This window comes from Trichoplusia ni, chromosome 6 (assembly GCF_003590095.1).
Source record: "Trichoplusia ni isolate ovarian cell line Hi5 chromosome 6, tn1, whole genome shotgun sequence".
NCBI classification, from domain to species: domain Eukaryota; kingdom Metazoa; phylum Arthropoda; class Insecta; order Lepidoptera; family Noctuidae; genus Trichoplusia; species Trichoplusia ni.
In genome coordinates, this window is record NC_039483.1 from 4,429,346 (window position 1) to 4,446,778 (window position 17,433).

Sequence of the window (17,433 nt, forward strand, 5' to 3'; positions counted from 1 at the left end):
GATCAATGAAAAAATTGTAGTATCAAATTGTAAATCCCAGTGTAAGCAGAGTCAAACTTCTGACAAACAAAAACTTTCTGTATTGAAAAGGAAATCTCTACATTTAGACTTCTTCATTTCACCCCATCAAGGTCTACTGTTGGACATAGGCCTCCCTCATGTTACACTACAACACCCCGTCCTCTGCCTTCCGCAAACAGTCCAAACCAGCAACATTTTTTAGGCCATCGGGCCATCGGACTGGAAAAAATAAAATAATAATTCTAAATTAAATTACCTACAATAACATAAAATACAGAATAAGCCTGAATAGAACCAAACCACTATGTATCTTTGTCAATCGCAGTCCAATACGGAAGCTGTAAATCTCGATACATGTTGTAATCCTGACTGAACAAGTAATTACCGCGCTATCATTCACCTCCAGGTGGACGGGACCTATAATTAGGATTATATTATATTTGCTATAGAGTTTCCGTCACTAAGAAGGTCCTATTTGAATTTACACGTTTTTAGTTGACACGCAACAATGGATACACATGGTATTAACGCCCGTCAATTAAAACAAATCCTTGGAGCTTATTTCGATTTGTAAATAAATGTTGCCATCATTAGGCTCATACGAGTTGACATTAGTAAAAAGTGGTTTGTTTAAAGTTTAATTTTACTTTATTTTTTTGGTCTATTAAACAACAAAAAATACACTTTATTTACACATATGTCATACCTAGTATTTTTCGAATCGGAAAGAAATCCATCGAGAGATTGAAGGATTTCTCTGAAATGAAAATCAATGTTGATAGCTGACTAGATATCTCTAACTTTACACCAATACACCTCATAGTAAATTCAATACCTTTTTTTGTATTTACAATCAAAATGAAAATGGAATCACAAAGTAATATAGTTTATTCCAAAAAACTTTTACCCCAACACTCACGGAACAGAAATAGCTTATAGGTACCTCTACATTTGACCCCGCGATCAGTGAATATATAATGTCGGATTGATCAAGATATTACATATTAATGGTTATTACAATCCTACGGCAGTTATGTTGCTTGTTTATAATTCAGATTCTGTGTCCCGTGTTTAGAGCTGTTTGAGGCTTAGTATGAGGAAGACGATCGTTAAGAATGACTTAAGTGGAAACTCAAAATTGTAGAGTTTGTTAATGTTATTCAATTGTATGAGCAACATTTCCTTGTTTGCATTTTTAATAATTAAAATATTATATCTAAAGATATAGCGTATTTGAGCACCTTTTTCGTAGCCTTTAACAATATTTACAACCATGATATAGTTTTCCAGGTAAATAAAAAAAATCGAAATGTCACCGTAGGAAAAGGGTTTTTGTTGTTCTTTTGTCGTATTGTAATAAAATAAAGATGTGGATAAAGATATACAATTAATAATAATTAAATAATAATTAATTTATTAATAATAAAATAATAATATAAATATCTATATTCCATTTTCTTTGGACTTTAAAATAAATCTTCCATAGCTCTTTCAATAATATAATATGGTAATGCTTAGTATTCCAACCACAACGTGACATAAGTAATCGGGAGACCAGGATGTGTCAGGATATGAGGTTGACATAATCAGCTGATCTGACTTTATCAGAGCTATCTTAGAGCCATGCGATACGACACAAAGGGGTGGGCCGACAGACCTGTAACAATGTTATGATACCCTGGTACTTATTAAATGCGGTAGGGAAGTCTTCTTTGGTTTTCATTTGTTATAAGTGACACTTTTTGGATGACAATACTCTTTGAAGGCTGTGTACTAGTTTTAATTTATCATTTATCATGTTCTTGTGTAGTAAAAGTTGAGAAATATGCAAGAATTTCTGTAGATTTTCATTGTCACGTATGCCTCTTAAAGTAATATTGTTGCAATGTGTAAACACAGCCTAGAGTAGACCGCTACTTGAAGATGTGCTAGCAGGATTTCAAGACCTATACATGCAGTAAAATATATTTTATTTAATGGAAAAAATATGGACAAAAGTAAAAATGAATAAAGCATAACAAAATAACATGTAGAGGGTGTTTTTTATTTAAAAACAAATCTCCACCAGCAAGCCCGCTACAGAAGAAATGGTTGACGTTAGAAGTTAATTAAAAAAGAACTACGTACGTCATAAACATAATGTCTGCCTCCTTTTCACTGACTGGAATGTCCCTCGCTAATTCATTGATCCGTGCAGATTCATTCGGACACCTCTACACATACCACACGACTTTTTTCATTCAACGATGTTCATTTCATTCGTTCTCGACTTCCATTCAATTTCTTCTTTAACGGATATTAAAGTTGATGGTATGCAAGACAACTTAATTTTGGGTGATTGATAATTATTATTCTCATGCTTTTATGTCAAGCTCCTGTTAAAATATTAGGACCGTCTTAGATATGAGTCGCATTTCAGTCTAATTGTCATAATCATCTTATTGTATGTATTGAGAATTAAACGAACCAACTTTTTAATTATGATTTTGTTCGAAATTATTTTGATATTAAAAAAACCTATTTTCCATAATTTTTTCGGTGCAAAATTGTATGAAATGAACATGAAACCTCCTAATATCCTTAGTTTCATACAGTCAATACGGAATACCAGTATCGCAACCCTACCAGGGTACCAGCAGTCTTAGCAAGTGGTTCTTGCACCCGTCTAACTCGCATGTCTGCCAGCACTGGGCTAAAAGTTCAATGACCGCCCACAAGTGACAACATGACGTTTATTACGTTTTTTAGTACAAGTTCATTTGGCGATGATGGGAATTGAATATGCTACCGGTAAAAATATTACCTACAGATTTTTTTACGTATTCGAGTTTTTTAATATTTTTGGTTTCCAGGTATTTTTGTTGGTATAAAAGTTTGGGTATACCTTAAGGAAGGCATATGACGTCACTAGCTGTTGCCCGCCAGTTCGTCCGCTTGGTTAGAAGATAAAAGGAACTATTTCGTAGCTAGTTAAATAAATCTGAATAATTAATCAATAGAATAAGATTTCTGCGTTTGCCAGATCACAATACTCGTCATATTTTTAGTAGCTATGCTTGTAATATCTATTAATTTCCATAATACAGAATTGTCAATAAAACCGGGAACAAAGAAGAGTTTTAGTACGAATTCATCAAGTTTTGCTATTTAAGCAGCTGTTTTGACTATTTTTTTACCTTTAGAAGGACTCTAGGTTTTAAGACTACAATTAAAAATCAAAGACGTGTTCGTCTTTGGGCATATAGGCTACTTTTTTGAGTTAAAGCTATACATGTCCCAAATTTTATCACAATCGGTTGATCAGTTTAGACAAGTGAGCCAAACAGACCGTCAGCTTATTCCACATTTATAATATCTTAGTATGGACAAAGTTCACTGACCATAAACCTAAATATGAGCATGATGTTTATCGCTCGTAAGATACCAGTTGCATATGCGACGTGCATTGTTTAGCATGAGTAAGTCCCTTTTTGCTACCCACCTCTTTGCTGAAGGTATGCATGTAAAAGGTATGACTTAGGATTCCATGCTAAGGATACACCTACTTACTTCAAGACTAATATTTCAAATAATTAATTCAAGAAATACATAAAATGTTCCACAACTTTTACTTCAAATTTTGATGTCAATATCTCTTCGATCGCTAAATACGTGGTTTTCTAGTGTTGGTGATGCATTTACAGAAAATTATTCAAGTTTTAAACATCAAGGAAATGTATGAAACATAGTTTTGTCAAGAACTTAAGTCACGGACATAGTTCTGGTAAAATAGGTATTATTTAACTTACTTTTCTATTAAAATCACATCACACAGACACCCAGACTAAGAACAAGTACTTGTGGATCACACAAAATCTTGTCCCACGTGGGGATCGAACCCGGGACATGACGCACACGATTGGTTTGTCGTGGTGACCTTAACCACTCGGCCATTAGTGGACAGTCAGTTTATTGGAGAGAAAACAATTTCCTATCCCATAAAGAAAACCTTTATGAAAGTTTCGAAAATCTCTCTTCAAAACACATATTTCATTTCTTAGACAAATAGTGTTTTGTGCGAAGGCACTTTAACACTTAATCGCAAAAACCAACAATTACGCGGATAGCCACCACAGCATCCGCAAAGCCTTATGTGTAAAGCCGTCATAAGCGTGCTTGAAAACAAACTTACACTTTCAGTCAATTAACAAACACTCCAAGCAAAACCGAACGAAGTCGTCATTGCCGATACGCAACTCATAACATTGCACACCACTTGGAGCGACAACTATAAACTTCTAAAAATAAGAAATTGAATCCTAACACTACAAAATAAAAGTTATTTTTGAATAGAAGGTTATTAGAAGTATCAATTTGATGTCGATTGTAAAAGAAAGCAGAGACCAACATTTACCAGCGAGGTACTAGGAGTACATAGATTGATAGGAGGTGTAAGTTGCGCGGTAACACGCCTCCGCGGAATTACGTTTAATTAACTGACATTACGAGTTTATGGCGCCATTTTTACGATTCGAACGTCGAATGAATCTATTATGAAGGGCTGTATAATAAAATTAGGCGGACTGTTTGCTTTACGAGTCTTTTTTGTATTTCGAAGACATCAAATATTATTTTTCTTTTGCATTTTTTTTTATTTGTTGCCAGTTATTGTCATTCGTTTAAAACGGAGTAAACCTATTTGCTATGAAGAGGTCATGAGACTCCATTGACATAGGTAGTAAAATAGTTTACGATCGTGAGATCCCGGATACAAAGCGTGTTCAAATTGTACAAAAAATACTTTCCTTGGAAACTGCAAAAAAAATGTATTAGATATGTTAATTTCTCTTGCGGAGTTTTTGTTGGCGTTCGTAATTAAGTTGTACATAATGTTGTTTAAACAAAAACACAATAATATAAAGGACTTATTTCTTATACCGCGCTTAAGTTGTAAGCTATGCTGTTAAGGTTTATGATCATGACAATCACCTGAATTCAACAATCTGACATCACGAAGTTTGTCAAAACCACAATGTTTGAATGAACCTCACCTCGCATTACAATAAAAAACCGGTACACCCACCTAGTAAACATAGACAATGAGGTATTTACACAACCAGATTGCTATGAACCCCGGGTGTATACACTTCCGTCCCTAAAACGTCCAATCTGGTGTGGAATGCGGAAAACAGAAAGGGTCAACCCACAATAGTGGTCGCAGACATGATTTCACGTGGGCAACATTTCTCAATTCGGTATTCCTTTGAACGTGTGAACCTCTTTAGTTGTGATGTACTCAACCTTTTTGGTGCTTATACTAAATAGCTATAGACAAAACAAAGAAAAGTATGTTACCTACTTACATTTTTGAAAATAGAAGCTATTCTCTCACTGCTCACATTATCACACGGAGGTTGCAATACATTTTTTTTTTAATCAGATTGTGTAAATATTTAAAACCATTAAAGCGTTTTGTTTGTATTTAGTTATGATAATTATATTTTATAAAGAATACCTCCGTCATAATAAGCTTGTTAGATCATTATCTAAGGTAATACATTAGCATTTACAAAAAGGCTCAGGAACAAGCAACAAACAACTCGCATTTGTTAGCTCTTAAGTAGACATCTAATTTATAGACTTTATTAAGTATTATTCGTTAAATACATCTAATTAATCGACATTTATTATTAAAAAAAATATACACTACAAAAATTTGAAAAAATAATACTTTAATTTTTATAAGACACCTGGCAACATTGCAGTATTTTTTTCTTGATCTTAATCTTATTTCGAAACAGTCTCGGCCTGAATGCACTTTTCCGTAGTCAGTCAGTCTTATAAGAATTCGTAACTCGTATGATACGATTTCATATTTTTACGTGCTTTTTATACTTTAGCAGGTTGTAAGCGTTTTACATGTTATTAAGCAGGAAAGTATATGTTTCAATGAAAAATACTTGCTGAAAATTTTTGGTTTTAATCCATATCTTTTAATTTTCACGCTCAATTCAATATTAATATATCAAAAAATACAACTCCTTACAAAAATACCAGTGATAACTGAGTACAATACAAAGCTGTAACAATCTTACGTAGTTCCTTTGCGTAATTTTGCAGAATTTCCCCTGAAAACGACAGAACAAGTCCTTTCCTGGTTGAATATCGAATCATCGACAAGTGAAACGTGACGCAAACTCAACATAGTCACGTTATCTATCGATATAGCCAACGTAAACCGTCAAAAGTACCAGGCGAGCATAACCAAAACAAAAGTAAACTATTTCGACAGCCGTACGCTCAATAAAAACTTCTAAACTTGAACATACCGCGGGATAGAGACGCCGCTATCTGTTGCATCTCCTCTCTCGCTCTCTTTACGTCAGTTGACAAGCAGTGGGTGAACGAACTTCGAGAGTTTACTGGGCTAAAAGTTGAATGTACCTCCGTTCGCGGACATTACGAACAAGATAGCAACTTTACCATACGCATCGTGTCAATGAAATGACGCGAACACGTTTTGGTGTGACGACGAATTTAATCACTAAATCGTGTTAGTAAAGTTGATTTTCCTTTAGCAGTAGCTACGTTGTTCGCCATTTTGGAATAGAACAGCGAGTTTCTCACGACTACCACTACATTCGCACGTTGGTAGTGAGACGTGTGTGCAGATGGTTGTTGCTGTATGTTTGTGTGCGCTCGAGGTTGGTGTAGTCTTGAAAATAATTTCGCGGTCACACCAAGCCGGCGGGTTCATATAACCTGAACCACCTGTCTGTGTTGTGCGCCTAGTTATTTATATCTATGCGCAAACCTATGTAACATAGCTATATGTATATATTGTCAAAATAAACCAACATAACTTGACATACGAAGTTGTTTCAGCAGTGTCGAACGTAATATATAGTTGGCAATCAGGTATGATTGCCGTCGTAAATTTTATCTACAATGACTGCTAATTTGTCTTCGGTGTGTTGTAACAAGAAGAAAAAACGCAATGAAATCGAAAGCGTAGTTTGTAGAGGCTAAATGAATGTAAGGACACCTGCTTCGAACAATTTTACAGCTGCTAAGACGTATACACGATATTTTAAATGCATTACTTAAAAACTAACGCTTGAACATCGGTACAATCATTATCACATACGCGGCATTTCTGAGATAATTAGAATAGTCTTTATTTTGAACGCATTTGTGTGTCTACAATTGAACAGGGAGCATAATAATTATATATAATTATAGGTAATTAAAAAGAGCCAAATATCTTGGTAAATTTTCTTCCTAACACATCCGAAGTCAAATCTTGAATACGAGTGAACAATAGAAATGCTATCGCTTTCTGCTAGCCTGGTACTACCGGAGCGTTTCGCTTGTTTTTTTGTCAATCGTACAACCGTATTGTGCCTCGCAAAAAAAAGTATTTGCATTTCCAACATGATAAATTTAGAAAATGGTTATAGTACGCCCTTTATTTATTTAATTCTGTGAAGAGAGATTATTTTTGTGATCATGCATCTTTGAGGTATTGCACAAGATTTGGTTTCAGGCTGATCCCATATTCATGACCGCCTGTATACATCCCACTGCTGGACACAAGCCTCTACTCATTAAGGGAAGGTTAGCATGGATCATTGATCACCATGCCTGTTCACTGCAGGTGTCGGTTTCAGACTCCAATATTTGAAATCCAGATTTCTACCCAATTTTTTCTTACACCGTTTGCTAGAGGTGTCTTAGAAAAATTAAGAAAGTAAATATAACTCTGATAGTCATATTACTACTTTGCCTATGTTAAATTGGGATCAAACCTGCACCTTGACAAAACTACAACTATTGTTTTTTTAAGATACAATAGCGGCAGTGTAACTCATTTCTGGAAAAGATACGTCAAAAAGGCTTATTCTTTGGAAGCAAAATGAATGTGAAACTGTAACACTGGATCACCGAAACTAAATTGAAAGCGTTTTTAAATGTCTAGTTATCCCTAGATTCCAGTCTTTGTAGTATCGTGTTCGTCAACCAAGAGGAAAATTTTCAGAACTGACTATATTATATTAAGCTGACTATATTACATTAGATTTACCCATCTAATACAGGAACTATAGAAATACATTTCTAGCTAACCAGTCTAACAACGCGTGGGACATAGGATGACAAGCAGTTAATACTAATACACTGATTTATAGATCTTATCTCTCATATAAAACAAGATTGTGACGTAGATATTAATCACAATCACACTTTAAGCTGAATAGGAAACAGAAAGCTATAGACAATGCAGATTACTATCATTGATACTTTTTGTTGTCATTACTTTTTTTGAATGCTTGAATGCGACCTTTTTCGTGAATTGAATTTGGAAGGCAGAAGGCTGGAATTGGCGCGAAAGGAGTTGAACATACGCAATTTGGAAAAAGCTTGAAAGCAATATAGTGCAGTATCTATATTCAAGTAACGAATTTACCTTCTTAATTCAAAAGATTTGGGCTTATAAAATATTTTGCATTATCTAATATAATTCGAATTAATCATTTTTTCGGGTGCCCAAACATAAGAAATGGGTAATTCTCTCGCTCAATACAGTAGAGTCATTCCGAATGACTATAAAAATAAATCCAAACACAAGTTAGACATGACTGTACAAATGTACAATTCTTAGCCATCAAGCAAAGTTCAACGGCCCACATATTAAGCCATCAAACTGGCTAAATATCAAATCTTTAATGGGATCCTCCTCCATCAAATTTCATCGTAAACATTCTGAACATTTCCGCAACGGTTAGCAGTCGATAAAACGTGATTCATTTATTTGACAATATCTTATAATCGTTAAGTTTATGTTCTTCAATTGTGAGAAGGAATTGTGTTCACTGATGGCACGATTTCTTCATTTTAATTTTAGTTTTTCCCGTACGGATGTCAGCTATTGTTCCAAAATCTAGTGTGTTAATCTGGGGCTTAATCTAAATCATAACTAGTTAGCTTATCAGCAGGCTTCACTGATTCCACAAACCTCAAACTTCGGTAAGCATTTGAGCATGAAGAAGAAACATATCACAAACTAATATAATTTCCATAAAAGGTATTATTTAAGTATTTATATTCCGTGAAAAGAACATGAAAACCTTTAGACTGCTAATTTAACGAGGGATAGACAAACCAAGAGTAGGTAATAAATGGAGTCAGCAAATTAATATCACATCTACTAGTTTTATGTAACTCGTCTGCTAATCAAGTACTGCGCTCTAAATACTGCCATTAAAAAAGAACATTTTTGTTTTAGTAAACTATTGTACGTGCCTGTACAGCCAACATTTTAAAAATGGAATAGGGAATTACATCATCAAAACATCAGTTTTCCATTTTGGTCACAAGAAAGTCGCCCACGTTCGGATCAATTCAAAACAAACTAAAATAGGTGATATCATCGCTGTATACCTACCTACCTATATATATGTAATATTTGTTTATACTTAACCTTTAAAATGCTGCCAGATTAGAAAAAAAAATGTATAGTAAGCATTTGCAGATGAATTTGTAGTCAAGCCTCAACTTAAGTGCAGTAAAGTCACATCTTCCGCCTTGTACATGGAAACCATGGGATCATAAAATGACAAATAGTGTTCTTTTTTAATAATAGCTATTATTGCTACTCAGTGGAATTAAGTATAACCTAAAGATTTTTTTTTTTGTTATCAACAGTTTGCCTGCCAGATAAATTAATTCAATTAAAAAAAAACTGTTTCTTGTGTTTTTTTACATTACATTAAAGCAGACCAGCTAAGGAAACCCAAGATTAAACTAAATTTATATCAAAATAACCTTTTCCTTAATCCCACGTAATTTTCGTACTCAAACACGACAGCCATTTTGAAAATTCAAGAGAAAACTTTTGAATATAGAACACTCTATACAAAACAACGGTTGGCATCTCAGTGGCCGGTCAACGACCCATCTCGCCAACACTGATTGAATTTCAGACTACAATTGATAAATAAATACATTTTATTACAAGCAATCAATATTTTATGGAATGTGTATTATAGGAGCCGAGTCGATATAAAAAATGGCAAATCGATTAGTGAAACTATTCAAGTATCGATTTAGGATTCAGTTTATGATTACAGTTAAACTTAACGTGTGTTTAAATATAGTACTGTTATTTTTAGATTAATATGTGGTAAATTATCACAGACATTTTGAGTGACGTCAGAACTTATCTGTACTCATAAATCTGAAGAGTTTGTTTGTTTGTTTGAGAGGGCTCATCTCAGGAACTACCGATTTGAAAAATGCTTTCAGAGTTAGACGGCCCATTTATTGATCCAGGCTATGATAATATTGTATAATAACAAAAAAATACTACCAACTTTAAATAAAAAACTACATATTTATGGGGCAAAAAGACAGCTATTTCACGTTAAATAAAAACAGAATCAATATAATCGATGCATGCTTAAAAAAAAGGGCAAATTGAGCATCTTCTTCTTTTTAGAGTCGGTGGCAAATAGAAATATGAGACTTCATTGTAAAGATGATCTCATAAACTTCTATGAAATAACAGTATTGACAACTAAACATATGAAATAGTGTTTTCAATTCGGTTATTTATGTTTTTGTTATTAAAATTTGAATACATTAATGGATTAAGATTATAATGACGTTATTTCATCATATTATTGTGTATTTTGTTACAAAAATGAGCAAATGAGAAACTAAAAGAGGATTTAAGTAGATTAAATCTACCGCTGTTATTCGATATTGACAAATATTAAACACTAGCTGTTGAAAATTAAAAATTGAAGTTGAAGTTAAAAATTGTAGCCTATGTGTTATTCTGATGTATAAGCTATATTGTGGTAAAGTTTCATTCAAATCCATTCAGTAGTTTCTACGTGAAAGAGTAACAAACATCCATACATCCATACTTACAAACTTTCGCCTTTATAATAGTAGTAAGATTATCAAAAAAAAAAATAAGTTACTATATTATCATCAGTATTTATTAGCATTGGCAAATGTGAAAGAGAGACGCCGCTACGGCATGTAGCGCGCTGTCACGCTTCCAGAATTGAAACAGTCTTACTTTGAAGGGTCATCGTAGGCCCCTTGGTTTAATATGAGATTTTTTACAAATATGTGACATAATTACCAACTTATGTAGTTTTTTGCTGCTCTGGTGCTTTTTTTTGGACTCATGATTCTCTTGAAGTCCTTTCAAATTTACAACAGTACGAAAAAACGTTATCAGAGAAAATTTCACCTGTCGAACTATCAGAGTCATGAAATCCAGATACAAAAATGTGTCCAACAGACTAGTAAACAGCGTAGCCTTAAAGTTCCGTTTAGTTAGTTAGTTAGTTCCGTTCCTTAGTCAGAACAATAATAATAAGAAATCAAGGGTTTTTATACCAAATTACCATTTTCCAGATTACTGCATAAATGTCAAAGACTTATTTATCTATGCAGGACACAGTCGCGTAGTCGCGACTCAACAGAAGCGTGAACCAAAGGTCAGACTTGTCAACAACTGGTTTTTATCTATTCTAACGCCATTTACAAAAACTAGAGATATGGAAAATGACATCAGGTAGATAATAATCAACCTTATAAGATTAGAATAATTAACAAAGGCAATTAAACACATATTATTCAAGAAAAGTTTTTGTAGGATCATGAAAAACGTTTGAATAGCGTTAAGTTATAAAAAGTGATGGTTTCTTTGCATATAACTGGGGTAATCAAATTAATTCGTGATTATACGTGCTTGCAGTTAAGTAAAGAAAATTTATACTTTAATTTCTGCTTGAATTAATAATTATTTATTTTATAATATATTATTGAGATTAGTTTTAATTACAAGAGTTGTTTTGTGAATTCCAGATTGGTCCTTTTGATCAATAACTGTTCTTTATCTATCAGGGTTTTTGATAGCAGCAATATTTTCTCATTTCTACTGGACTTAGATCATAGAGTAAGTGGGGCCTATGGTTTTAAGAGGCTTCTTAAAAAAAAGATAGGAGGTTTATTACCTAAAGGTTATCTAAAGACTGATCTTCAATTTTTTCCAAACATCTCTAGCACCCCATGACTCACGGTGCTTTTTTCAAATTTAATTCGTTTTAGTAGATTCAATTACAGGTAAACTAAATTTAACAAACCCTTAAACTTTATATCGGAGCATAGAATCCTGGAAAATTCTTTAGCATATATTTGTAAGCATGCTTGTCACAATACCTCAATTTTTCATTCTAAATAGCAAGTGTTTACTCTAAAGTGTTATCAAAAAAGGACATCATTATGCTTACTATAACAGTGTCATTAAACACTAGAAAAACATAAACAATCATTCCAAAACAATGCCATATGATAACCCATGCAGGCGCTACTGACTCAAACAAATGCAAGCGAGGCAATCCCAACGTTCATTGAACAGATGCACTCCAATATCAAGCATTCAGCTTTTTCCTTATAAACAAAGTTAGTTTGTAAACACGTACTGAGTCACCGGCACAGTTCCGATAAATAGCTCGTGTTATAGTCGTTTTGTCTGTCTGTTTGTGCCTGGGAAGTGAAAGTGTATAGAAAGCGGTGAAAATCTCGACGGGCGCACGATCTTTCCTCGGCGTTCGTCGCGACCACTAGACAAGTGCAATACCTATGCAACTCTACGTACAGTACGTACCTATCTATTGTCTACGTTTAACGATCCGACGGCCGATGTGAAATCGGCGACCCCACAGGAATTCTAATCTTCATTGAACCTGCTCAATCTCACAAAAGCCACAACCATTTTCATTACTCTCAACAATTGTTTCAACGAATAATCTCGAATGATCTCGATACGACCTACCTGTCTAAAAATCAAAAAGAAATCATCATTAAAACACAATCATGAACATTGTTGCTTTTGACCTACATTCGTTGCAGACAATTTTGTAATTAATTTAACAGAAGATAGAGTTTATATTTGAATGTGAGTAGAGACAAAAAAGTGAATGGTTAATGTCAAGAATACGATAAAAATATCTAGGGAGAGTATGGAGAGTAGATCACGGTCAAATATAGACTTTCACTGCTTTCTCTGACCTAAATGTGTATTGTGGTAGGTCGACTGACGAGTGGTTGGCCTTCGGGGTGTCAGGGCACCACTCTTATTTTTATCCGTCACTTTCATTAACCTATGTTTGTAGAAAGTTGTGACGTATTAGGGAGAAGGTAAGAGTCGGGGCAGATGGGAATTAGGCCGCCGTGGCCTAGAGCTGTGAGCGATGTTTAGATTAGGAAATGAACCGCTACTTATGGATGTTATTTATTTCTGAATTATTTTTCATTTCGGTAAATTGACTGCGAACATAAATTCGTTTTTTTTGAAGGACTTGGTTGAGTGTAATGTATCAGAATGGCTGCTCAAACCCAGATCAAGGACACACATTATCTACTTGCGTATGACTGTAAAAAACAATTCTAGGTCACTTACAAAAATACAACTATGGCGTTTTTTAATAGGACAGCACGGCGTATGGTGGCATCTCTCTTATGATTGTGTCTCTGTGGCAGAAGTCTACGATAGTCTGGCGACCTCGTAAACACCAATACGCACGCCAAAACGATACTTTGTTAAGTGAAGTTCCAAATAGCCTATTTAAGATGTACATACAGCATTTCATTTAACAAAGATAGGATGAGAGCTAACGGTGACATTTGTCTGTAGGCGGGACTGCGGACGGTCAGTGATGGGTAATTCATCTCCCGACAAAGACCAGGCCCGAGCTGGACGACGCTTTCGTGTTCTACGCGTGCTTCAAATAGATACTAGTAGTTAGCCAGCTTAGAGGCATTTAGGCCGATGCCTGCAGACAAAGCGGGATTGTCTGAAAGCGTTACTACGGCCTCGGTATACAGGGTAAGGTTAAAAAACATGGGTGGGTTTTAGTCAGTAGAATTTGACACTCCCTTCCGCTCAATCTAAAGCGAAAGAAGTCAGTTGGTGTTTTTTCATCTGGGAAAAAGGGACACAAAACACAAAGGGACTAAGCTCCAACGTTAATTTGAGTTCTCTTTACACACATTCAACATCTGATGTGTAGTAAAACTTTCTACCTCTTTGGAAAACTGTAAACTTTGCATTTTATTACAGAGTTTCTAATCCAAAACATCGTGTAATAAACCACAGACAACGTGTATAAATATATGATGGATGACTTCCAAAGCTTTCATTATGCTTGTGTTGGCCCTTATGTGGATTAAGCTGTGTTCATACAAACATAGTATACATGAATTATGAAAGATAAGATTTGTGGGCAGTAGAGTAAGTGGTGATGTTGGGACATCACCACTTACTCTTAAGACTGCTGAAGTTGTGGGAGCCATATCACTTCAACAGCTTTCCTGCTAATATAATATTACACATGCGAAAGTAACTCTGTCTGTCTGTCTGTTACGCTATCACGTCTAAACCACTGAACTGATTTTAATGAAATTTGGTACAGAGATAGAGTTCACCTAGAGAAAGAACATAGTATTGTTTTTATCCCGGACTTTTCAAAGAGTTCTCTTGGAAACGCGATATAACCGACCTCGACGTGGGCGAAGCCGCGGACAAAAAGCTAGTACTTTATAAGTGAGCCGACTTCCTTTTTTTTAAAAAAAGCGATTCCTGAAGTGGTTAAGATTTGGAATTACCCCTGTAACTATAATATTATTGCCCGAAAAAAATGTAATTTACCCGTTGCATCATATGATGATGTATCATCCTCACGAGAGTTACTATAAAATAATTATTGCAGTTGTGGAAGTGTGACACCGCACTACACGGCCAAGAGGGATCTTTTTCACGCGAATAACAACAAAACTAGGAACATATTTTGATAGTAACTGTCGTGAGAATGATTCATTATTAAATGATGTAACAGTTTACTCACGCGTATTTATCGGGGTAGCCCGACTAGTTTCGGACCCAACCGGAGTCCTGACTACTAAACTAGTCGGGCTACCCCGATAAATACGCGTGAGTAAACCGTTACATCATTTAATAATAAAAACTCAGAACAGTTTGTCCTCGAGGGTCTACCATCACACCCGAAAGCAATATTGCAATAGTTATGGAAGAGTGAGTTTTACACCTGCGTTAATATTACTTTGAAAACTGGCGTTATGCCTCCTGGACGACAGAAAATGGGAAAAGAGGGATAAGGCTTTAAGAAAACTACATTATGTTTAAAAAAAATGGTGTTTTAATATAAAGTGCTTGTTACTATCGGATATTTAATATGTCTATGTACCTAACGCACCCTTGCCTTAGTTCTGCCGTGAAAGGTGTTTAGTTACCATGCCATGAAAACGTGTCAATTGTAAAAACTCAACTGAAACTGGCCCTTAGATTTCTATTTTTAGAAACGCAACATTTCTATTCAGTAACGCGTTAGTTTCGAAATTAGTACCTTTGCCTCTTTCCCTAAATAAATGAGATTTTATATTTATTGCTATTTTCGAAATCTGTTAATTTAAATCACTATAAAACAGACACAGGCTTAATATGGATTAAAGTTCTAATTTATATTTTTGATGAATTATTTTTGTCGGCAAAAACTGCATTTATAAAATGTGAGAAAATCTGAAAGTATAATAGTTAAATTAGTTAACATAATCTTTAAATCTTAGCAAATATTTTTAGATTAGAAAATAAATCATACCTACTAATTCAATTTCGTTTATTTTTCTACTTAATTGGGAATTAAAATAAATATACTAAATGACAATTTACTTAATGATAAAAAGCCTACTTAAAATGCCGCAAATTACCAGATTGAGATTAAAATCGTTTTCTGTGGCCATCTCATTAAAAAGTCTATAAATCAGACAAATCCATTAAATTCGCTGTAAATTTTACATAATTGAAATTGGATTGAATATTTTTACATAATTATAAGTCATTTGTGACTTCTTAATAAGAGTACACAAGGTACACAAAAATAAAACGAGTTAGTACTTGGACAAGTAAATCTATCTATATCTATACTAATCTATACTATCTTCTATACTAATATATAAAGCTGAAGAGTTTGTTTGTTTGTTTGAACGCGCTAATCTCAGGAACTACTGGTCCAATTTTAAAAATTCTTTTTATGTTGAATAGACCATTAATCGAGGAAGGCTCTAGGGTATAAACGATCACGCTGCGACTAATAGGAGCGAAGATACAAAGGAAAATGTGAAAAACATAGGGCAGGTATAAATCATAACTTATATCTTCTACCCACGGGAACGAAGTCGCGGGGAAAAGCTAGTAATGTCTACTAGTAAAACTTTTAAAATATTACTAAATTGTAATTTGAAATGTCATATTACTCGATCACACAGGTACTCATTTGAAAACAAGACCATTATTCTAGATAACAGCTACCTACTTAATTCCGAAAAACTAAAAAGCGCATAAAAATACATGAACTAAAAATAATTAAAACATTAACGAAGTAGTAATTAACGTCAAAAAGTCTTTCAAATTAACAAAAACCGCCAATTTTCAATTCAAGTAGTGTAGGCGATCGTCGTCGCGAGTCGCGAGATCACCAAAAATCAAGAACGCATGGTAAAAGTTGCCAAGCCAATGTCATTGACCCGGCGGGCATGTGCGATTTTGACCTCAACAGAAGTTTATGTAGCAAAATCAAGTGAAAGTGGGTGCATCGATCAGTTTGCGGGGAAAGTAACCCTTTGGTTTTGACGGACAACCTTATAAGTAGACAAAAATGTATCACTGACTTTTCTTGAAATATTAAGTCGAGAACTTTGATTAATCATCGATTACATTCAGGACGTAATCGATTACGTTAATTGTCAGTTACATCGAATTAATTAATCGATAAAAAATGCATTAGGAACTCTTAAAAAACATGCATTAAAGGTTGTCTTTTTATGGAAGGATATCAGAGCAGTAAAATCTGTAAACTTGATTGTCCGTCAGGCATTTTTGGAATTTACTCTTGAATTATGGTTACTTAGTGGCTTTAAGTAGCGTCACAATGCATGCACATTATCATGATATTCATTTTATTATGACATTGTGTAGTTGGTAGGTTTTGGTACTTTTCTTTATTCCGTTTAATATGTGAGTAAAACGCTTAGTTAAACATTCCCTCTTACCAAAACTAGCACTTCACGAGAACCAAATAGATTACTTATTATTAGAGATGGGGTGTATTTATTTATTATTGTTGACTTAATTGACGAAACTTTTCGAAAACGAATTATATCTAGGAATAGTTTGAGTTATAGACTTACAAGTATTCCTTAGTTATTCCTGTCAAATAATTATCGAAGTACCTAGCTTTATTTCCATCTAATTAGGTATTTTGTGCTTTTTTATATTCGAAACACAAACGAGAGCTGTGTTAAGAGATAAAATCCTCTTAATGTGTTATTTGCAACCTA